Source organism: Carlito syrichta, unplaced genomic scaffold, assembly GCF_000164805.1.
Source record: "Carlito syrichta isolate Samal-C Ts95f unplaced genomic scaffold, Tarsius_syrichta-2.0.1 Scaffold306519, whole genome shotgun sequence".
Lineage (NCBI taxonomy): Eukaryota > Metazoa > Chordata > Mammalia > Primates > Tarsiidae > Carlito > Carlito syrichta.
This window is the reverse complement of record NW_007250615.1, coordinates 64066-88929: the sequence shown is the minus strand read 5'-3', so window position 1 is coordinate 88929 and position 24864 is coordinate 64066. Positions and strand designations below refer to the sequence as shown.

Below are 24864 nucleotides of genomic sequence, written 5' to 3'. Positions count from 1 at the left end.
CTGTCTCAGGAATGTCAGAGGTGGAAGAAAGTCTGCATAATAGTGGACTTGGGCACTTCGAAACTGCGTCTTTCAAGGGTCAACTGTTGTGTTTTTGAAAAATCCTTTAACAGTGGATGTAAAGTGTTCTTACCACAAAAAATGACAACTAAAATGCATGTTATATAGTTAGATTTATTCATTCCACAATGTATGTATATATTTAAAACATCGTGTTGTACACATTAAATGCATACAATTGCATCTGCCAGTTAAAAAAATGAATAAGTAAATCTCCGAAAGAAAGCTTCATGTCATTGAATTTAGCAGTGATTACTTGGATATGACACCAAAGGCCCTGTTAACTAAAGAAAACATAAACAAATTGTAATTAATAAAAATTTAAGAATTTTATGAGTGAAAAGACAGTATCAACAAAGTAAAAAGGCAACCCACAGAAAGAGAGTAAGTACTTGCAAATCATATATCTAATTAGGGATTTATATCCAGAATATATAGAAAACAAACTTATAAAACTCAACAACAACAACAAAAATTTTAAAAGCACATGAAAGGATAGTCAACATCACTAATCATTGGGGAAATGCAAATCACATCCACAGTGAGGTACCAACTCACACCATTTGGTTGAATATTATCAGGAAAACAAAGTAAGAATTGTTGGCAAACTGGAACCCTTGTGCCCTGTTGGTGCGATGTTAAATGGTGTAGCTGATGTAGAAACCAATACAGTGGTTCCTAAAAGTTAAAAATATAATTGCCTTATGATCTAGAATTTGACTTCTGGGTTTGACCCCAAAGAATTGAAAGCATGGTCTCAATTACTTTTATGGTCTTGTAGATGTTGAACCAGCAATCGCCTAACTCCAGTCAGAATGACCATCATCAGTAACTCAAAAAAACAACAGATGTTGGAGAGGATGCAGGGACAAGGGAGCATTTCTACACTCTTGGTGGGAGTGTAAAGTAGTACAACCTCTGTGGAAAACAGTGTGGTGATTCCTAAAAGATCTAAAAATCGACATTCCATATGACCCAGCAATCTGCCTTCTGGGAATATATGCGGAGGAACTCAGATCACTCTATGAAAAAGATACCTACACATTCATGTTTATTGCAGCATTATTTACAGTAGCAAAAACATGGAACCAGCTGTGCTGCCCACTGAAATTGGACTGGATAAAAAAAGTGTGGTACATAAACAATGGAATATTATGCAGTCATAAAGAAGGACAAAACTATGAACTTCACAGCAACTTGGATGGATTTAGAGTCTATAATACTCAGTGATCTATCACAGAAACAAAGAACTAAGTACCATGTGTTTGTTCTCATAAGCAGAACCTGAGCAATTATCATAATACTACAAGTAAGGGATTGGCAGAAGTGGGAAACTACCTGGGGAGGTGGGCACACTTCATCAATAAGAGTACCTGATCTCAAACCAGGTGAAGTGGGGACCAAAGTGAGGCCCAAACTTTACCAGCATAATGGCCATTTGTATACCTAACCCCAAATTGTACTTCACATCTTTAAAATAAAAATTAAAAAAAACACAAAAAACGCTTGGTCTCAAATAGATATTTGTACACACAGGTTTATAGCAGCATCATTTCCTAAAAGCTAAAATGTTTGAATGACCTTGTCCACCTATAGAAGAATGGATAAGGAAAATTTTATATATACATAGAATGGAATTTTATGTGATCTTAAAAAGGAGGGAAATTCTGACATATACTATAACATCAATGAACCTTGAGGACATTACGCTAAGTGAAATAAACCAGTAACAATACAACAAACACTGTATGATTTCACTTAAATGAGGTACTTAGAATAGTCCAAAATCATAGAGACAGAAAATAGAATGATGGTAGCCAAAGGCTATGGGGAATGAGGAGTTATTTCCTATTGGGTGTAAAGTTTCTGTTTTACAATTTGAGAAGAATTGTGGGGATGGATGATGGTGATGTTTGTATAATATTATGATTGAATTTAATACCAGTGACCTGCACACATTGAGACATGGTCAATATGGTAATTTTTTGTTACATGTATTGTACCACAATACAGAATTGAAAAAAAAAAAAAAAAACCAACCTTAGAATTAAACAAGTTATCTTAAAAACAACACCAACATCACCAACATAAAAACCTACATAGCCCTGTTGTAGAAAGTCTTGAAAATTGACCCAAATTTTATCTGTCATCTTGCCCCAAATGTCCTAATTTTGTGTGTATTTATTTCCAAGTCCTTTTTTTTTTTATTAATCAGTATTTTTTATTATGGTTTTGTGGGATACAGTTAAGGGTTAGGTGTACAATTACGTTTCATTCAGGCACCCTGTTGATAAGAGGTGTTTTCCCATCCCCAGACAGATATTTGCTACTGTTAATCCCATCCCCCTCCTCCCCCATAGTTTCCCAGTACCGTCCAAGTCATTTTTTTTAGTAAATATATTTTATGTAAAAAAGCAAGCTAAAAAGCCAATTTTAATGTAGTAATTTATATTTTAAGTTTTTAAAAGACCTGTCAGAGAAGAAAACACAGTAACCTACAAAAATAAAAATTATACAAGCCAGAATCTCATGCAACATCTTTAAAGTGCTAAAGGATAGGCTGCCCACCTGTTATTCTGTCTTTATTGAAAATATTTTTCAATAATGAGGGTGAAATAAAGTCTTTTCAGACAGTAAAGACTAAGAAAATTCTTTGACAGCAGATCTGTATTATAGAACTGTTAAAAACATTTTTCAAGTAGAGGATTTGAAGCCGTTATGCTAAGAGAGTTAATGATACCACATGGAAACTCGGATACATGCAAATGAAAGGAGCGTGCAAGAAATGGTTGGTATGTGAATATGCAGATGCTTAACGTACAGTGGAGTTACTTGCTGATAAACTGTTTTAAGTTGAAAATATTTTAAGTCGAACCATCGTTAAGTTGGACAATGTCTGTATACGAAACACACGTCTCATTTCTAGTTGATACAGAAAAAGCATTTGTTAAAATTCAACACCCATTAGGGCCCAGAATGTACAAACAAACTATAAAATTGGTATCTATGAAAAAACAACTCATATCTTACTTAATAGGAAAAAGCCAGATGGGACTGGGAAGAAGGTAAGGGTTTTACCTCTCACCACTTTAACATTTTACTGATGAGTCTAACTGGTGCATTAAGGCACTACATAAAAGCCAAAAAACATACAGATTGGAGAGGAGAAAGTAATACCCTTTAATTGAAGATGAAGTTATGTATAAAGAAAATTCTAAGACTCTATCATACATTGCTGGTTTAGAATGCAAAATGGTACAACCACTTTGAAAAATAATTTGACAGTGTTTTATAAAATTAAACATTTACTAAAAATTTGACCCAGCAATTTCACTTACAGTTTGTAATCAAAGGAGATACAAACATGTACTTAGTTTTATTAAATTTCGTGGCAACACTTATAATAATCACAAAATGGAAACAACTACTATTTTCATCAAGAAGTGACTAGTTAGTTACTACTTAGAAATAAATTAAATGAACTACTGATACTCAGAATGCATATCTCTTTAAAACACTGGACAGAAAATAAGAAGCCCGGTTTAAAAGAGAGCTGTGGTATGATTTTGTTATGAAAACACTAGAACAAAACAAAGTTTTTTCTAGTGTTGAATACAGGGCAGTGATTGCCTGCACATATAGAGGACTGACTGGGAATACACACAGGGAAACTTTTGGATGAGCTGATTTAGTGGTGGCTACATGGCTATAAACATTTCTCATAACTCAAAGATGTGTAAACTGAAAACAGCCACATTGTATTATATTTAACTGTACTTCAAGAAAGTTTATTTAAAATAAATAAGTTAGTTGCTGAATATGAGGGATGTGCATTCACTCTAACGAAGTGGTTAATATTAAATAAAAGTCAATAAAAGGAAAACTCAGAACACATGATTTCATTTCCTTTGACTACCTTGGAGACAGATTTCAGAATAGTAGTGGAAACAGATACAAGACTGTAGGGTGCCAAAAGTTTGGAAAAGAAATTGAGTGATAAATATAGACCACTCTTGGAGAAATTTGACAATAAAATGAGGAAAATTAGTGGAGGTTCATGTAACTTGAAGATTTTATTCATGGGAGGGATTCTGTCTGTAGGAGAAAGAAAAAAGGAACCATTGGAGATATACAAATTAAGATGTATTTTTCTTCATTTCTCAAACCTATCTCTAATAATGATAGAGATAAGAGAAATAATGCAGATAAGACATCATGAGTTAAGCAAGGGCTCCAACCAAATAGAGAAGTTTGCTTTGGAGGGGAGTAGGGACAGTTCTCAACTTAGAAGGATAATGTATAGTCTAGAAATAGACTTGAGTTGAGGGAAATGTCAGTGGGATTTTCTGTATTCATCTATTTACCTTTTAGGATATTCTAATTCAGTTATTGGTTTTTTCTTTTTTTATAATCAGTATTTTTTATGATGATATTTTGGGGTACAGTTAAGGGTTAGGTATACCAGTATGCTTCATTCAGGCACCCTTGTTGATAAGAGGTATCTTCCTGTCCCCAGACAGATATTGACTACCGTTAATCCCATCCCCCCCCACTTTAGTTTCCCACCACTGTCAGTCATTTTCTTATAGTATTACGTTGGATGTTCAAAGTCCACTATATGAGTGAGAACATGTGATACTCAGATCTTTGTTTCTGTGAGAGGTAACTCAGTATTATAGACTCTAGTTCCATCCAGGTTGCTGCAAAATTCATGATTTTGTTCTTTTTTATGGCTGCATAGTATTCCATTGTGTGTATGTACCACATTTTTTTATTCTTAATGTGTTCAAAAGAACAGCAATTTCAGATTGACTCAATATACTGAAAGCTTGTTCAAGTCACTTTTTAAACATAATTAGAAATTAATTTTCCCCAAAATAACCTAAATGTTTACTGAATGTTGATGTTGGCAAATATTTTTGCATTATAAATAAACTCTAACATGAAAATAATAGCCTCCAAAAACAGAATTAATACTCTTTCATTGTAAATTTTAAAAAGCACTTTTAAAACTTTTTAAAATTTTAAGAACTGCACAGTTTAGTATTTCAAAATGTAAATTTCCCTTTTAGCCAATAAAGGTGGTTAACCCAAAGAAAACTTAGAATTTTTTAAGAATTGTCTTACTAATATTTTCAAACCAATGTAATTTTGACATCAACTGAAATATTTATAATTCTCATATAAAAGGGGAACCCCCAAAACCCAGAATTTATTTATAAAAAATTGCATATTTATTCTTGCATGTTTAAAGTTAAGTCACCTTCAAAGTACTCTCTGTTTGATGCAATACACCTATCAAGACACTTTTTCCACTGTTCAGAGCAGTTTTTAAACTCATCAGTTTTGATGCCTGTTAGTGCTTCTGTCATTTTTGTTTCACCTCTTCTACATTGCCAAAATGTTTTCCCTTAGAGGACTTTTTTCATCTGAGGAAACAAAAGTCACTTGGTGCAAGCTCTGGTGAATAGGGAAGAGGGACACAGGGGTCATGCCTTTTTTTGGCCAAAAATTGCTGAACTCTCAGTGCAGTTTGGGCAAGTGTGCTTGTAAATCACCCATCATGAAATGGGCAATTACGTTGAAAGAATCTCAAAAAAAAAAAAAAAAAAAAAATCCAGTGAAGTCAAATGCAACCTCTCACAATGCTAGCTGGTACACTAATGACTATGAGTTCCTTGGGGAAGCCTGCCCTCCAAAAGATAATTCCTGTTTTGGGGAGATACCCATGTACTCATTTACTGACTGTGAGCTAAAACTGTATTCCAAAAATCTAATCTAAAATCAGGTATTGATGACAAATCAGAGAAACTATATCTACTAGAACTAAATTAAGTTCAGAGATAGCATGTCATCTTATAGTCTCCCAGGAGGAAACTCAGAAGTAAAGCATACAGGAATATATGGTCTTCACAGAGAAGGGAAATGTGAGTAACAACATATAAATCCACAGTAGATCATATGGATGACCACCTGAAAATAAAGGGCATATATGAACTATCTGCTGCAGGATTCACAAAGTACACATAATTTTTCATCAGAAGATGAGTTTACACTTTAACAAGAAGTGAATTGTCTACTTTGACATGGTGATTAGAAAATAATAGTATATAGGACCTCTATGGTATATATTCCATGATAATTTTTAAAGGAGAATTATTTTCTCTTTTGGTCTCATAAAGTTGGTGTATTCATGTAATTTTTTGTGCAAACCAGGACAATCCCAAAAGAAAAAATGAACTATATTTAGAATTATACCAAGGCAATTAGTATGATCTCGGATTGTTTTGGCAAGTCAGGACATTGGGTGCTCAAATTACAGGTGATATGATGGAAAAGCCTATTCCCCAAAACACATGACATTCAATAACAAGCCTGATTTTGGAGTACACACATGTAGTTTATTTTGAGACAAGAGAAGTATTTTTCCATTATGAAAAATTATGTACTGATTTAGGTAGAATGTTTATACATATGGTGAACTACATGGAATCTTAAAGAAACTAACTTGAAATTAATATTGGCTTTTATTATTATATCCTCTGAGATATTTGGCACATTAGAGAAATATTTAAACAGTTTGGAAAGAAAAACTAAATTGAGAATTTTTAAAAAGGAAACATATGGCTTAACTGTTTTGTCATATTATAATGATTAACTTTTCCAGGTATTTTATATTGTTATGGCTATGCTGTAGTTGTAAATGTGATTAGATTATGATATGATAACCTGAGTTTATTTCGTAGTTGATGATTCTCTGTCTTCAGGTTGCTCTAAGGAAAAGCTACAGTTTTTAGTTGAATTCTGATTCCTTTAGAGAATAAAATATAGCATAAGTTGTTTTAACTTTATAATATATTACATACTCAAAAAACACAAAAGTACTGTTTTCTTCTTCTGTTTTAATAGAGTGATGGAGAGCATGCACTCAGAACAGTCACAGTGGAACCTAAGCTTCTGTGGTCCCAGGTGGCAGGGATAGGTGAGGGTGATGAGAATTAGCTATAGGTAAAATTCAGCCAGTTGTGTACTAAGATTCCTACATAGGAACAAGTGACTACTGTTAGTTTTAAATAACATCATCAGGAAATGACTAGAATGACAAGGACAGTACATTTGCTACATACAGATATGCTTGTGTGTTAGTTGGTAGATGAGATATTGATCTAGGTGCTGAAGTAGAAGCCAATTTATGGATTATTTATGTAGTCCTTCAGTTAATCATATAAACAATTATACAGCCTTACATGTATTTTAGCAGTACATTATGTATGTAGCAGATAAGTAAGAACTTTGTTTTTATGGATTGTATATGTACTTATTTATAACTACACAATTAAATAAAATCAGTGTATTTCTGTATGAATGTTTGTATTGTTTCCAGAATTGAGAAGAATGATGTTGGTAATTTAATGGCTATAGTGTTGAATCTATAGATTGCTTTTGGTAGGATGTACATCTTAACAATGTTGATTCTTCCAATCCATGAGCATGAGATATTTTTCCATTTGTGTCATTTTTGACTTTTTTGAGCAATGTTTTATAGTTTCATTGTGAAAGATCTTTCACTGCTCTGGTTAGAAAGATGCCAAGGTATTTTATTTTTTCTATGGCTATTGTGAATGGTATTGTGTTTTGTATTAGGTTCTCTGCTTGTTTGTTGTTGGTACAGAAGAAGGCGACTGTCTTCTACACATTTATTTTGTACCCTGAGACTTTGCTAAAGTCCTTTATCAGTGCAAGGAGGTTCTTGACAGATTCTCTTGGATTTCTGAGGTATCAGATAATATCATCAGTGTAGAGGGATAACTTGACTTCCTCCTTTCCTATTTGGATACCCCTGATTTCCTTCTCTCATCTGATTGCTCTAAGTTAGGACTTCCAACATATGTTGAACAGAAGAGATGAGAGTCGACAACCTTGTCTTGTTCTGGTTTTCAGGGGAAATGCTTTCAATTTCTGTCTGTTTAGTAATTTGTTGACTATGAGTTTATCATATATGGCTCTTACTATTTTGAGGTATGTTCCCTGTATGCCTAGGTATTCAAGGGTTTTTACCAAGAGAAGATGATGGATTCTATCGAAAGCTTTTTCTGCATCTAATGATATAATCATGTAGTTGTTGTTTTCACATCTGTGAATGTATTTAATTACATTTATGGTTTTGGGGATGTCGAACCAGCCCTGCATCCTGGGAATGAAGCCTTCTTGGTCATGGTGGATGATTTTTGAGATGTGTTGTTGGATCCAATTTGCTAGAATCTTGTTGAGAATTTTTGCATCTATGTTCATCAGAGATATTGGCCTGTAGTTCTCTTTCCTTTTTGGATTTTTATCTGGTTTGGGTATCAGTGTGATGTTAGTGTCATAAAATTATTTGGGGGGAGTTCCGTCTTTCTTAATTGCCTGGAATACTTTCAATATTATTGGTATCAGCTTCTTCTTGTGTGTTTCGTAGAATTCCACTGGAAATCTGTCTGGTCCAGGGCTTTTTTTTTTCGTAGGTAATTTTCTTATGTCAGAATCAATTTCCTGGATTCTTGTTAGTCTTTTTCGGATCTCAATTTCTTCTTGTTTCAACCTAGGGAGGTTGTGTGATGTCAGAAAGTCCTCCATTTCATTTAGGTTATTGAGTTTGTTTCCATACAGGTGTGCATAGTAATCTCTGATCATCTTTGGTATTTCTTCGGGGTCAGTTGTGACTTGACCTTTTGCATTTCTGATTGTTATTTGGATTTTTTCTCTCTTTTTCTTGGTCATTCTGGCTAGGGGTCCATCAGTCTTGTTTATTCTTTCAAAGAATGTATATGAAAACATAAATGACCACAAATAGCCAAACCTGTCTTTAGCAAAAGAAACAAAGTGGAAGGTAACATACTTCCAGACTTTAAATTTTTTAAAGGCTATAATAATCAAAACAGCCTTGTATTGGTAGAAGAACAGGCATATAGACAAATGGAACAGAATCGAAATTCAAAAAGCAAAACCTCAATTTCTCAACCAACTCATCTTTGACAAAGTCTTCACCAACAACCACTGGGAAGTAAATGGTTCTGGGAAAACATTTGGTAAATGGTGCTGAGAAAACTGACTGACCACATGCAAAAGAATGAAGTAAGACCCCTACCTATCACCAGACACAAAAATAAATTCTAAATGGATCAAAGACCTATATGTAAAGCCTCAAAATGCAGGAAATACCCTTACAAAAATTGGAATAGGCAACCAATTCCTTATTAAAACCCCAAAAGCCCATGCCATAAGAGATAATATAGATAAGTGGGGCATCTTCAAACTCAACAGCTTCTGCAAAGCAAAAGAAGCCATCAAGAGAGTGGGGAGACAGCCCACAGAATGGTAAAAAAATTTGCCAATTGCATATCTGACAAAGGACTAACATCTAAGATCTATAAGGAACTCAAACCTGCCGAAAGGAAAAAAAAACAAACAGCCCTATTTAAAAGTTGGCAAAAGACATGAATAGACACTTCTGAGAAGCAGACATACGAGCATTCAACAGACACCTGAAAAAATGCTCAGCCTCACTCATCATCAAAGAAATGCAAATCAAAACCACATTGAGATACTACCTAATCCCAGTAAGAATAGCCATCATTAATAAAACAAAAATCAACAGGTGCTGGTGAGGTTGAGGAGAAAAGGAAACACTTCTACACTGTTGGTGGGAATGCAAACTTGTTCAGCCTCTATAGAATACAGTGTGGTGATTCCTAAAAGAACTAGAAATTGACCTTCCATATGACCCAGCAATCTCCCTTCTAGGAATATACCCAGAACAACTCAAATCATTCTACAAAAAAGATGCCTGCACACGTATGTTTGTTGCAGCTCTATTCACAATAGCAAAAACATGGAACCAGCCATGCTGCCCATCGAAACTAGACTGGATAAAAAAAAGTGTGGTACATATACACAATGAAATATTATGCAGCCATAAAGAAGGACAAATATATGGACTTCGCAGCAACTTGAATGGATTTAAAGTTGATCATACTTAGTGATCTATCACAGAAACAAAGAACTGGGTACTACATGTTCTCACTCATAAGTGGACCCTGAATATTTACCATAATACTATAAGACAGGGATTGGCAGTAGCTAGAAATTGCCAGGGAAGAGGGGTAGGGCATATAACATCATAAGGGTACCTGATCTCAAACCAGGTGAAGTGAGGACCAAGGGAAGGCCCCAACTTTACCTATATGATGACCACCTGTATACCTAATTCTGAATTGTACCCCACATCTTTAAAATTAAATTAAATAAAAGGTTAAAAAAAATCAATGTATTTCTAGTCATTGAAGGACATGAGAGAAATTCAGAAAGTCTTTTCATAATTGAATTCTTTTGTAATGATCATGGGATGCTTTCCCTTTACCTACATTTTCTTAACTGATTCCTTTAATCCTCTGTATCATAAATTTCCTCTGAAATTTTCCTGATAATCCCAGAATCTAAGTTAGTTTCTCTTAGAAACCTAAAGCTTATAGAACTTCAAAGCATGTATCAGAATTGTAATGGTAAGCAATATTTTTGTAATCATTGGTAATGCCTCTGTTATGTACAAGGCTTTTTAGCTTTGCAAGGGCTCTGGTACCTGCCACACGACTGGATATATAATATGTACCCCCAAAACATTTGTAGACAGATGAGAGGATGCTAGAACAAATGAAATTGTTTTCTATAGTCAAGGGGATTTCAGTAATTCATCTTAGTGCTAAAAGAGAAAGGTATAATTTATTTCACTTGAAACAATATAAAACATCAAAAGTTCTTTGATTAACTTGTTTCAACAGTGTCTGAGGATTTTATTGGTGTTGATGATAGTAACAATTTTTATATCACCCATTAAATAATACATTTCAATATAATACTTTGTTTTGCTTATATTTTAACATGTTATTGTTTTGTTTCCAACTATATTCTTAACATTTTCTAAAATAACAATACAGTACAAACAAAAATACAAGGTGGATGACATGTTGGTTAATGCTAAACCTGGAAGGGAAATTGGATATATAGGAAAGTAAAGATATCAGAACCAGAAAAGCTCGTATTTGCTTATGACAAGTTATTGAAAATTATGGAAAACAGCATATGCAGAGGAGGGCGGAAAGGTGGGGACAATGACACTTCCAAATATACATTTTCTAGAGGAAACAAACTAGATCCCAGTCACTTCTGAAAGAATTTTGAACAGGGAGGGATACAATCAAAATATCATTGAGTAACAGTTTGTCAGTTGTATACAGCAAAGATTAAATAGAAGGAGAGTTTGTAGTTCAACAAACTACAGTGTGACACTTTCTAAAGGAACTAGATATTGACCTTGCATATGACCTGGCAATCCTCCTATGAGAATATACCCAGAGGAATGCAAATCATTCTACAAAAAAGATACCTGCACATGCATGTTTATTGTCACGCTAGTCACAATAGCAAAAACATGGAGCCATCTGTGCTGCCCATTGAAACAGGACTGGGTAAAGAAAAACTTGTTGTACATATATGCAATGGAATATTACACAACTGTAAAGGACAAACATGGACTTTGCAGCAACTAGGATGGATTTAGAGTCTATAGTCTATCATACTCAGTGATCGATCACAGAAACAAAAACTGAGTACCACATGTTCTCACTTATAAGCAGACCCTGAAAATTTACTGTTATACTTTAAGAAAGGGATTGGCAGTAGCAGTATACTTTTGGGGTTGGGGGAAGGGACAGAACACTACATCGATAAGGTTACCTGATCTCAAACCAGGCAAAGTGGGGACCAGAGGGAAGCCCCAACTTTACCTGTACGATGACAGCTTCTATACTGAATCCTGAATTGTACCCCACATCTTTAAAATAAAAAAAGATAAGAAGGAGAGTTTGATTTTATAGGTAAGCATCTGAAGGTGAACAAAGACAGGAAAAGAAAGAATGATTGAAAGATGAGTTTAAGGGTATCCTGGCCTAAACCAGGGGAAATGAGGACTGACTGGAGGTCCAAACTTCACCTGCACATAGATTACTTTTGCATGACTCCCCATCTCTCTAATAAAATAAAGCAAAATTAATAAATATAAAAGACAAGTTTAACTTAAAGTATATAAAAGTGAAAAGACACTAGCTTTGTTTTTTTGCTCAGTTCATTAATTGGTTATTTTATATTCAGACCTAATCCCTGATGAGACCATGACCAGCCTTTACTAGACCTGTCCATCGTTATCCTGAAACACTAAACGGCTCCAAGATAAAACCCCATGAATTCACAGGGCCAGATTTTACAAATGATTCTCATCTTTGTACTACCACCAAATACTACCTGTTGCCTACTTTCTTTTTATTCTTGTTTTCAAGGTCAGAATGAAATAGATATCTGATGCCCAAGTGACTAAGAACCCACACTTTTCCATGTCATTTTCTTTCCAGTGTTGGATACCTTCTCTTCCATACCAGCTTAGACGAGTAAGACTGAAGGCAGGACTTAGAACCATGGATGCTCAAGCTAGAAAGGATTACATGGACTTCAGTGTAGGGGTCAGCAAACCGTTGCTTTGATGGGCCCAAACAAGTACTTCTGGCTATGCAGCTGATTAGTCTCTGTCAAACTACGCAAGTTTGCCGCTGTAGTGTGGAAGTAGCTGCAGACAGTTATTGAACACTGAAATATGAATATTTTATCTTTTTCAAGCATCATGAAATTTCTTTAATTTTTTTTAGAGCCTTCAAAAACATGAAAACTATTTTTAGCTCACAGACCATATAAAAACAGGAAGCACGCAAGCTCTAGTGAATTAATTTTTAGGCTGCAGGTTGTGACCCATTGGTAGTATAGTGTAATCAGTAAACCAGACCCTGACCAATATTTTTTAACAGTGTTACAGTTAGAGGGCATACTATTTTGTGAAAGAATTATTTCAGCTATATCTACCAGATCGTGATATAGAATGTAGATATTCTTGATGTAGATATTAATAAAAAAATGTTTTTAAATCATTACTGTTTGCCAGCAAGGAAATTTAGTGCCAAGGAAGGCAAGTATCTTAGCTCAGGTTTATACAGCCAGTTTGTAGAGATTAGACAAAAACCAGATATTATAATTTTTAGTCCAGTGCTGTTTTGACATAATTTTTTGTTTGGTTGGTTTTTTGAGTTGCAGTCTCACTCTGTCACCTAGACTGGAGTGTCACCCAGACTGGAGTGCAGTGGCACGCTCCCAGCCACCGCAGCCTCGACCTGCTGGGCTCTGGCGATCCTTCCGCCTCAGCCTTCCAAGTAGCTGGAACTACAGGCACGTGCTACCACGCCTGGCTAATTTTTTTGATTTTATTGTAGAGATGAGGTCTCGCCAAATTGCCCAGATGGGTCTCGAACCCGCGGGCTCAGGCAATCCACTCACCTCAGCCTCCCAAAGCACTGGAATTACAGGCTGAGTCACTGAGCGTGGCTTCCTTTGACATAATTAAAAATTAGATCCAGGTTAAAGGATTCTATAAAACTAATCAAATTGCCTAGTTCTAAGAGCTCAGGATGACCCCAATATTAAAATTATTAGAAATGGAAGAACTGATAGGTCTATTATGAACAATCAGATTATTAGTAATATCCACCTAATTTGAGTTTGAAACATTTATACAATTAAACAGTATATATAGAGGCAGACTTTTTCCTGGTCCTTGAGCTGTGCTATCCAGAGATGTTGTTCCTTGCACTCTAGTTTCAGACTATGAGGTCAGGCCCAGGACATGTCAACTTTGACCATCTATCCAGTCTGCCCTTCTCAGGTATCAAAACACAATTTTTCCCATTACAGATGCTCCTTAATTAGGTAGAGTTGCCATGACTTAGGCGAACTCTAGATCACAGGAGAAATAAGCCATCAAGAATGAACTCTTGCTAAAGAAACCTAAGAAAAACAAGCCAAGGAAATGGACATTTCCTAAGACATACACCTGGAGAAGCTATCCATTTACCCTGTCTGTCCCTTTGTGCTAATATTCTCCATTATAGGTGTGGCAGGTTGATTTTTGAAAGAACACTCTTAATGCATAAAAATTTTTTCAAATTTTTAAATTATTTGGAATTTGCTTTAGTAGAGATTTTGTTTGTGTGTGTACTCATTAATTTCTAGGAATATGCATGTTATTATCCATACCTAAAATGTTATTCTGTCTGTATTCAATAGGATTGTTCTAATTATACTGTGCTCAACCAGAGATATTCTTCTGAGGAAACTTAACTGTTATTTTAATTTTAAAACTAGTTACTTAAAAGATTAGGTAATTTTAACAGTGGTACAATGAAACATTTAAACTGAAAAATATCCTCACATTAAATGTGTTTACTAATTCTGTGCTAGTTTTGTTATAAAGAGAATTCTTGGGGCCAGTTACACTCTCAGTCGTAGAAGATGTTTATATTAGTTTAAATAAATTTTCTGTTATAAACTGTATAATACCATTTGTGATTGGTGATCTTAGAATGATCCCTAATTCAGTTTTTTCCTAGAAATTAATAGCTGTACATTACATCAAGTTAAATATTTCCTGTTGGTATTTCTCCTTCCTTCCTTCCTTCCTTCCTTCCTTCCTTCCTTCCTTCCTTCCTTCCTTCCTTCCTTCCTTCCTTCCTTCCTTCCTGTTGTAGTCTTACTCTGTTGCCCAGGCTGGAGTGCAATAGCACACTCACAGCCACCACAGCCCCAACCTGCTGGGCTCAGGTGATCCTTCTGCCTCAGCCTTCCAACTGTCTGGTCTTCCATTTTCTTATCATCACAATAATAATAGTGTTAGTGACATCATTTAACTGGTTGGCCATGTCAACAAATTGAATGGGTCTGAGATAGTATTTGGCCTCTTCACATTAAATGGATCCGTTGCTCTGCCTGTGTCCTCTATTGTTAAAATTAAGAAATCTCTAGCACAAAGAACATATCTGCTTTATATTTGTGTCCTGGCATATAGTAAGTATGCAGTACTGTTTATATAACTGAATTATTGAATGCCTTTAATTCTTGGAAATGACTAGCTCCTCTCTTTTTGACAGACTTTTATTAATTTTTTTTTTTTTTTTGGCCATGTGTTTGGTGCCATTTATAGATTTCCTAGTTCATACAATTTCAAGAGATAGTGGTTACTTGTAATAGACCAATGTCTCATTGTAAGATGGATTAGGAGAAATAAAAGGACCGTTTACTTTTAGTTTATAAGTATGTCTACTATATTGTGCTAGAAGTGTATTTTTTTTATTACAAAGCAACATACATACTGACTTCTTTACTGTATCATTATTGGACCATGTTCTGGTATAAAATATATAATTGGACTCTTAAGATCTCACTCTGAAGTGAATACAGTTGTAAGTTGGACATAGGAGTCTCTGGTTAGGCAAAATGACCTTTTAATTCAATGATATATACTCTTAGTGTATATAATATTTGGCATATTATCTCAATAAACATTTTTGTGGCTTAATCCACATGCTTATTTATAATAATTTCTGAGACTTTTGAGAATATCTTCAATGTTGTAAAATTGGAGGAATTTCCACCAACCTGTTTCATTCCTAAGAATGAATAAAACTGGACTGGTTACTCATCTCCAATATTTTGCTTTAAAGGGAGAATTCTGCACAGAAAATTCAGCTTGGGTCAAATTTAAGAATGTGTTGCTTTGAGCACGGATTTGGGGCTTTGTGAGGTCCAGTTTTTTTTTTTCAGAGTACTTCAAAAATTCAAAAATCCTATAATTATTGGATAAAGTTAAGGTACCCTTGCAAATAAGTGAGGTTCACCTTATACTTCTGTTTGAGCCTACCTTATCTTGAGCCCTTTTCTTTTTGAGGTTTATTTCTTAACCACAATAATTATTAAATAATTTTATTTTACAAATTATGTTTTAGTTTTTATCTTTGACTTTATCAATACATTATTATGAAAAATAATGCATAGCATTTCCATTTTACATGTTATATTAAGTATTTGAAAGAAAAACACCAGTGTTTTTCTGAACACAAAAATAAAAAATGTAAAGGTATATACTACTACAAAACCAACTTTAAATTTACTTAGGTTTGAGAACTTAAAATTATTAAATATATTTGAGAATTTAAATAAAGTCAGAATTGAGGTCGTTTGGAACTATGTGCAAATTATACATTTATACCTACCATGTTTAAAAGGACAATCCCATATTTTATAGAATATAAATTATTTTAGATTTAATTACTATAGCTATTTTCATTTGTATAACCCAATGCAATTGTATGACCGTTTAACTTGGTGTATTTTCTTTTTATTACTGATATTTCTTGAAATAACATACATGGTTAAAACACATGTATCATTTTAATAATTATTTAGGACCAGAGTCTTTCTTGAGAAGATTCAAAATTTGAACCCGTTAGTAGTTTTCTAATTTAATTGAGGCTCTTGAAATTTCAAGGAGTTCAGGGAAAGAGGGAGAAAGTTGATGCAGAGGAGTGATATGGGAATAACAATTGGTTCTATAATTAAATTTAGCCCAAAGAGAATTGCAAGATCCAGTTGATTTATGATAGTGAAAATGTCTCTTATTTCCCTTATTTCATCCTTATTCATTGCTGTTGTGATTAAATCAGGAAGTCAAGAAAAGGGCAAGACACTCAACTCAGGTCAATTACCTTCTGTAGTGAAAGCTCAGTTAATACTGTGGGTAAAAATATCTCATGCAAACCTCAAAAATAATTCCTTCATGTTATTTGGAGGCATAGTATTTTGTTGTAATTATTTTTTCAGTACGGTATATTTTTTTATGAATATATTATGTCTGTAACTGGGCTCTTAGAGAACTTAGAGAATCCTTTGGTCCTGGAGACCAAAGACTGTATCATTTCTGAATTTTTCATAGATCCTTACTCAGTGCAAGGTCTACAGCAGCAGCATTATTACAGTTCCTTGAATTATTTAAATGAAAATCTCTCAAGAGACAGCCAATTAATACCATATAATTTGGAAATTGTACTTCTTTTTAGTATGTGTAAGTAAAAAATAGTATTTAGATGGAATGTGCAGACAAAATAAGAGTCACAAGAGATAAGAACAGTGCAACCTTCGACACCAAGAATTTTCCAGAATACTTCTTCTGGTAAGACATTTTTGGTAGTGTAGCACAAAAGTGATTTCTAGAGCATAAGCAGCAACAACAAGCTGGAGCAAATGTTCACAGTTAATTGGTGTTAATAATATTGCTAGTAATGCTATTAGCATATTCTCTGCCTCTTGTAATCTAATCACTAGTTAAAAAATTTATGTAGGGAGCTATCACTGTATTTTCATGTTTATTATACTCTATTATCCTGTAAAAGAAATGTCTATGAGTGTTATGAACTTCAACCCTGCCATTATGCAAAAAATTCCCAGCAAAAGTAAAACTATAAAAAAGAAAAAATATTCGCCATCAAGAAGATTCCTAGGCTGTATCAACACAATAACAAAAAAATGTGGATAGTTTATTTCAGTAAGTCAGCCAAAATGGTTACTTGGGTAGTGTGTAACTATAGTTGCTGTTGACTTTGTTTCTGAGCAGTTTAAACATTCTGGATTTACAATTTAAAGTCACTTAGTCAACCATTCCCATACAGAAATGGACTTTTAGTTCTTCTGGATATCTGAAATTTTCATGGAGAAATGTGTAATATCAAAGTACTCTGAAATTTCAATAAAATTAATAATTTATGAGTCTATCGGCATATCTTATGTAAGACTTCTTCTGATTTCTTACTTCTAAAAAGCCAAATCACATTTCTTTTAATTTAATAAATACCTAATATCCCTCCATCAAAACCTTAAAAACATATGTGTTTTCAGTTCAGGTATCTGGGAATTTGAGAAAGGTAATAGGTACATATGTGTAAATTTCATAGCATCTCCAATGAAGGCTAGAATAGCTCCTTTTTTTTTTTGAGTTGGAGTCTCACTCTGTCACCCAGACTGGAGTGCTGTGGTGGCTCCCGGCCACCACAACCTCGACCTGCTGGGCTCCAGCGATCCTTCCGCCTCAGCCTTCCAAGTAGCTGGAACTACAGGCACGCGCTACCACACCCGGCTAATTTTTTGATTTATTGTAGAGATGAGGTCTCACCAAGTTGCCCAGGCGGATCTTGAACCCACAGGCTCAGGCAATCCACTCACCTCAGCCTCACAAGGTGCGGGATTACAGGCTGAGCCACCGAGTCGGCTTAGAACAGTTTAAGACACATTAGCATGCCTGCAGTAACACTATGGATATTCATAGTAGGTGGAATAAAGATTGTAAATAACATCACATGACTCAAATGACATTTACTGATAATTGAGTTTGTGATCATCTTTCAAGAATGCTTTCAATTTTCAGAATCTTTGGATTTGGGAATTATGAAGTATTGTAGATGTACATTTAACATAATTTCCCCTGCTGTTTTAAAAAGTTATTGATGAATATGAGCGTTCATGTGTTCTGTCTCTTTCTCTTACACATACATGCCTGCACATCCATGTGCATCGCACATACATGCACACATGCATCTGATGGGTAGTTTCCTTGGAAGACAGCCAACCCCATTTGCTGATGTATTGTCTGTGGCTGCTTTTGTACCACATGGCAGAGTTCAGTGGTTGTCACAGAAATTTAATGACCACCAACGTCTAAAGTATTTACTATCTGGGCCATTCCAAAAAAATGTTGCTGACACCTGATATAGATGATATGCCCAGAGATTTATGTTTTCTTCCTAAAGACAGTAAGGCTGCCATGGGTGTTTTTTTTAACCTAGTTTTTAGGAAACTAAAATTAATACAAGAATGAACTCTTTCTCTTTTTATGGTATTTTAAACTTTTTTTTCGTCAGTGAACTTAATTTTTTTTCCTTTAAGTTAATATTACAGTTGAATCCATTTGTAATACACTTTTAAAGTAAAATATTTGAAGGAACATGTAGGCAAATCTTGGAATGTTCGATCAATGCAATAACTAATACTACCTACATATGTATTGATATTAGTTTTAGCAACAAAAATAAAAATTGAAGCCATTATTGCTGTTTCACAGGGTGTTTTATGTGGACTTCTGTTTTGATTTTCTTGGTCTTAAATCAGAAAGCTACACTAATAGCTTGTTTTGCTGATTTTTGAGGATCTTAGTAAGTTCAGACGACTGAAATGGTAACATTGAAAGTAATACATTGCATGTGTCAGGTAAAAAAAAAATGAATATTGAAAAATATAGTAAACAGCTATTGTGCAGATAGAGATGTGTAAGCATTACAGGGGTCTAAAAGACACTCTTTGTAGTGATAAGCCTGTGTCTTCAAATGTTTCACAACACCCTGGGCAAAATTTAGAGAACAGAATTGCAAAGAAATCACCAGTTCTGCACCACTGAAAACAGGGCAAATAAGCATAGTGGGCATACAGAGTTTCTTTCCAAGTCTATAGTTATTTAACAGTTGTTACTAAAATGAAATTATTTCAGTGCCATCAGTTTCTACTAATTTTGGAATTTTAACAAGTTAAAAATTATCAGATGGTTAATTAAAAACTAATTAATTAGTCCTGGTCACATATGATTTTTAAATGTTAAATTGTCAGTGTAATCATGACTTTGATGGGAAGTAAGTTCGTGTGTTTTATTGTGAGGAGAAATAGAAAAACTAGGTCTTAAAGCTTTACTGTTAATATTAATACTGACAGTCAGCTAGGGAGACTTTTATAAGAACTCTACTATTATGATTTCTTCAACACCATGTTATCTGTGTGACTTTCTTATGTCTTGTCTGAGTTGTAGCATGTATTTACTACAAAGCAACCAACCCTAAAGCTCAATATTAAACATTTTTGCCTATATTCCTAATCTTGCCCAGAATGAAACTCACTTTGTCCCTACGAACCTGCTGCTTCTGTTTTCCTTACCACAGTTAAAGGTATTAACATTCACACTTTGATTATTTACCCTACCATCTAACTTCACATTCAGTTGTCTAACATGAGCATATTCAATCTCACTTCAAAATGTTTTTGATATCTTTCTCTACTGCATTGCCAAGATCATCAGCTCAGGCTTTGATTTATATAACTAAGCTTTGTAGTTACTGGTGTCTTCCTCTAACCACTGACAGAAAGTGATCTTTCCAAAATGGATCTGATTCTGTCTGCACCATGCTTAGTCCTCTAAAGGACTGCACCACCGATTGACGGCAGGAGTAGTATGCTGTACATGGCTTTGTTCCTACCTGCCTCTCTGCCTTCATTTCCAGTCACTTCCATCCATCTTCCACGCTTCACAACCAAATATTCCAACTCCACGTTACCGACTCCTGGGTGCTTCCTTATACCAGGGACTTTTCTCTGTCAAGATGACCTTCCTCTCCCTCTTCCTCTCGCCTAGATCAGCTCGGCGTCATCCAACTCAAGTGTCCCATTTTCTGTCACTTCTCCTAGGTACGATTGCTTATTACCCTTGCTTTGCTTCTCACACTGATTCTCTGTGAACATACCAGGATTCTCTGTTGTGATTATTTGCTGACATAATCAGTCCCACTTTCGTCGCTTCTTTTCAGACTTACTTATTTTTTTTAAAACTTTTAAATTTTTTTTTTTTTTTTTTTTTTTTTTTTTTTTTTTTTTTGAGTTGGAGTCTTACTCTGTCGCCCAGACTGGAGTGCAGTGGCTGCTCCCGGCCACTGCAGCCTCGGCCTGCTGGGCTCCGGCGATCTTTCCGCCTCAGCCTTCCGAGTAGCCGGAATTATAGGCATGCACCACCACGCCTGGCTGATTTTTTGATTTATTGTAGAGATGAGGTCTCGCTGCCCAGGCGGGTCTCGAACCCGCGGGCTCAGGCAATTCACTCACCTCAGCCTCCCAAAGGCGCGGAATTACAGGCTGAGCCACCAAGCCCGGCTGAATTTTTTTATTTGAATGATGTGGGGTACAAATCAGGATTAGGTACACAAATGTTCATCATGCAGGACCCTTGTTGATGAAGTGTGCCCGCTCTTCCCCAGGCAGATTCCCACTATTGCCAGTCCCACTTCCTTGCCCCCTTCCTGGAAGTTTCCCACTGCTGCCAATCCTACCATGGTGCCTGGCACATTAGACACTTTGCTTACAGTTGCTTTTTGAATGAATTGACCTCATGTTCTGAAAGAGATGCTCATGTTTTTTCTCTAAATCTTACCTATTTTTTCTCTTTTAACTATAGTAAATAGTGGATGATGATTTTTAGATATATTGATTTAGTTAATATTTATTGAGAATAGATTCAAAGCACCTAGTCAGAGTCTCCTTTCTTGGAAGAAGGCCCTTACTGGAAGAAAACTGTGATGTTACTTAAAAGATGAGTCCCATCTAAGGGCATGAGTTCTTGCTTGTCTTTATACTGCTTGTTACTGTTCTCTCCCTACCACGAGGAACATTCTGGTAGAGAAGGAATTTCCTCCACACTTTTTTTTTTTTTAAGTTTTGGGATTCTTTTATCTTGATATTATAATTCAACAAGTACTTAAAATAAGATCCACAGATTGAGTCAAAAGAGTCTGACGAATCTTTATTAAAACAGTATCATTATACCTTTTAGCAGTCTTTGTATATTAAAGAAAGATAAAGAAAGGCAAAGCTTCTAACTTTACAGTTATTTTAATAGTTTCTCCTTTGTTGCAGTTTTTTTGTTTTGTTTCTTAAAATGGGAACAGAGTTTCCTTCTGAAAGTAGAAACTGACTTCCTATCCCTAGTAAGTGTGGACCCCAAGTAATGGCCAGTTTAAGGGATAATAGTTAACTCAACTGTATCCATTTTGTTTACTGCCTGGATCTGGAACATTTCAAATTTATCCACCTAATTATTCTTGTCAGATACTTTAATCTTAGCCCTCAGTTAGCTGACTACATCTTATAGCAGTATAGTTCATAGTATATTAAAAAACTCTTTTGGCAAGATAGTTCATCACATATTCACAGGGCTCACTAGAAGACCTACCATGCTTGCAAGCCTCCTTCCTTGTAGGTCCTTCCATGTTTCCTGTCTGCATTACAGGTGTTCATGTTATACTGGGAAGCTGGTATGGTTTGCAGTATTAAATTGGTATTTCTGGTCTGAATACTTATTCTGGGGAATATGTATTTTCTGGTGAAAGTGTCCTGTGAATTGGCCCACACTCACAACTAGATTTTTGTTGGGGAAGCACATGCAAGGCTCCTTTGGGGGGCCACTTGTTAATTTGCAAGGCATGGGTTATCATAAAATAGGAATGCCACAGTCAGTCCTTGGTATCATTTCCCCCATTTTATAGCTTGCACTAAAGTCTTCTTAATTTTTAGAACCATGTATAATTTTATTTCTTTCAATCTTACCCATCCTTGAATTTTACCCTAACCCTCCAGTCTCATTTTTAAATATCCTCTGTAGTCTAATTATTCATTCTTCAAACTATAAAGTTCTTTTCAGATTTTCTTTATTCCCTGCTCCCTCTGTACCTGTTTGTATAAGCTACTGATTTTTGTCCCCATGTCTGATCAACATATGCCACCTTTACCAAGAAAACTGTAAAAGACTTTCAAGTTGGAATTAACCATCGTGACCTTTTTCATAATTATATTGCCATCTTATTAATGTCAGATTATTTATGTAGCACTTCAGCAAACACAAAATGGGCTTTGCAGTTAGATGACTTGAATTCGGGTCCCAATTCCACCACTTCCTGAATGCCACACCTTGGGCTACTCAACAAATCTCTTCATTTTATATCCACCAAAGGAGGTAATAATAACTAGTTCAAAGGGTTATTAAGATAACCAAATGAGACAGCATATATAAAAGTGATTTATAAATTATAAAGCCCTCTGTATTTTTAGATAACCTTAGATTTGAATTAAAATATGGGTCACGGGAAAGTATAGATAATAACATCTCATTTATTGTTGTAAATTGCTTAGTGCTAACACTATAATTTGCTCATAAGTGGAGATAACAGTTGATTTTATTATGAATTTCTTTCCATATACTAAAATGATAAACTCAGACTTTTCAAGACATATACTTGTAAAATATTTGCTTTGTGTATATATAGCTTGTTATTTATAGCATTAGATAATGCTTTTATTTTCAATATCTCTAGTAAAACATTGGCGTTTACCTCTTTTTGTTTCTAATAATCCTCTTGTTAACACTTAGAAATAGTTGTAACCATAGTGATTATGTGATTTTTGAAGGTAGATATGTCTTTCATACATATCTTATATTCTCATTGGCAAGTTTAGTGGGATATTTTTTGTTTGTTTGTTTTTAGGCGTATACATTAGTTCATCCTGTCCAAAACTAATTAGACAAAACGCATTGGTAATGGTGTGAGTTTCTATGGGCTTGAACTCACAATTACTTTTTTACAAAGGAAGTACTATTTGCATATTTCAACTTTGCTTTACTATCAATTTGTTGTCAAGCCTCTTGAACAAACACGAGTGAAGCATTTATTGATCTTTTTCTTATGATGGAGTGATAGTGTTTGTAAAAATTAGGAATATTCTTGCTACATTGAGATTTTTTTAGAAGTTTATTTTTAAAATTAGTTTGTGAGTAATGAATGTCATTTTATGTTTTTCTCTAATTTTTACTTCAATTTGTTATGTATTTAAAACTAATATACAGAATATGTGATAAATAATTCTTTATATCAAGTCCTTATTATCTAAACTGATGTGAGTACATATCTTTCTTATGGTCCTTTGGCTTTTTACTTAGTCTTTCTTTGTCCACAATTCAGGTAGTTGGGTAGTTGAGTAGCCAGCAGGTGATAAATGTCCCGCTAATCTTTCTGAATCTTTAGCTCCTGAGCATGAGAATTGCTGATGAGTTACACTAGTTGTCTCTTAAATGAACTTTTCACATCTGCCTCTTTTTGATTAGTTAACTATCTGCCCAGAGATCTGGTAAAATGGAATACTTTTTATAGCTCGTTCTGCAGGTCTGTACAATAAGGCTAGGGATGTTAGCAAAATGGACACAGAAGGGTATTTATCCACTACCTACAATAAATATACATGCTCGTGTCTAGCAGGCATTTGAGACTGTTTATTGAAATCACTTTAAAAAAATAACTGGTTTCAAATTCAACTTTCTGTTTAGCAACAACTACTGTAAGACTGGCATTTCTTACTATATGGTGTTTTTACCAATTATGTTTATTCTCAAAAGAAGAAAACAGAAAAAAGTCTGTTAAGCTATTTTAATTTTAAAACCAGTGAAAACTTATAAAAATATTTTAAAATTACCAAACATCATAATTGATGTTTTCTTATCCAGAAGTTGTTAATCCTGGGCTATGTCTTCCTCCTTGCGGGCACTTTTATTTATTTATTTACTTATTATTTATTTTAAAGATGTGGGGTACAATTCAGGGTTAGATGTACAAATATTGATTATACAGGTACCCTTGTTGATGAGGTGTGCTTCTCCCTCCCCTAACAGTTTCCTTCAGCTGCCATTCCTACCCCCTCACCCCCCCACCCCACCCCGGCAGTTTCCCACTTCTGCTAACGGCTTTCTCATGTGGACACTTTTAAAAACTGCCAGTTACGATCTGCTTTGTTATACATGTTGTTATACAGCCGTCACCCTTTTAATTCCATAAGATATTGAATTAATGTGTAAATTGTTTATAGGAAAAATATCTTCTTACTTGTAGAATGGGAATAATGCTGCTGTGTCATTGAGTATGAGAATGAAATGAGAGCATGCATGTAAGACACTTAGCACAGTGCCCAGCACATAGTAGGTGATCAGGG

General features: G+C 34.8%; 1 protein-coding gene across 1 annotated transcript in view; it reads left to right on the top strand.

The window, feature by feature from the left end:
* The window catches only part of LOC103265396 (neurobeachin), a gene marked incomplete at its 5' end in the record, with an annotated part of 269835 nt that overhangs the window by 187722 nt on the left and 57249 nt on the right, over nucleotides 1-24864 (top strand). The window lies entirely within an intron of this gene.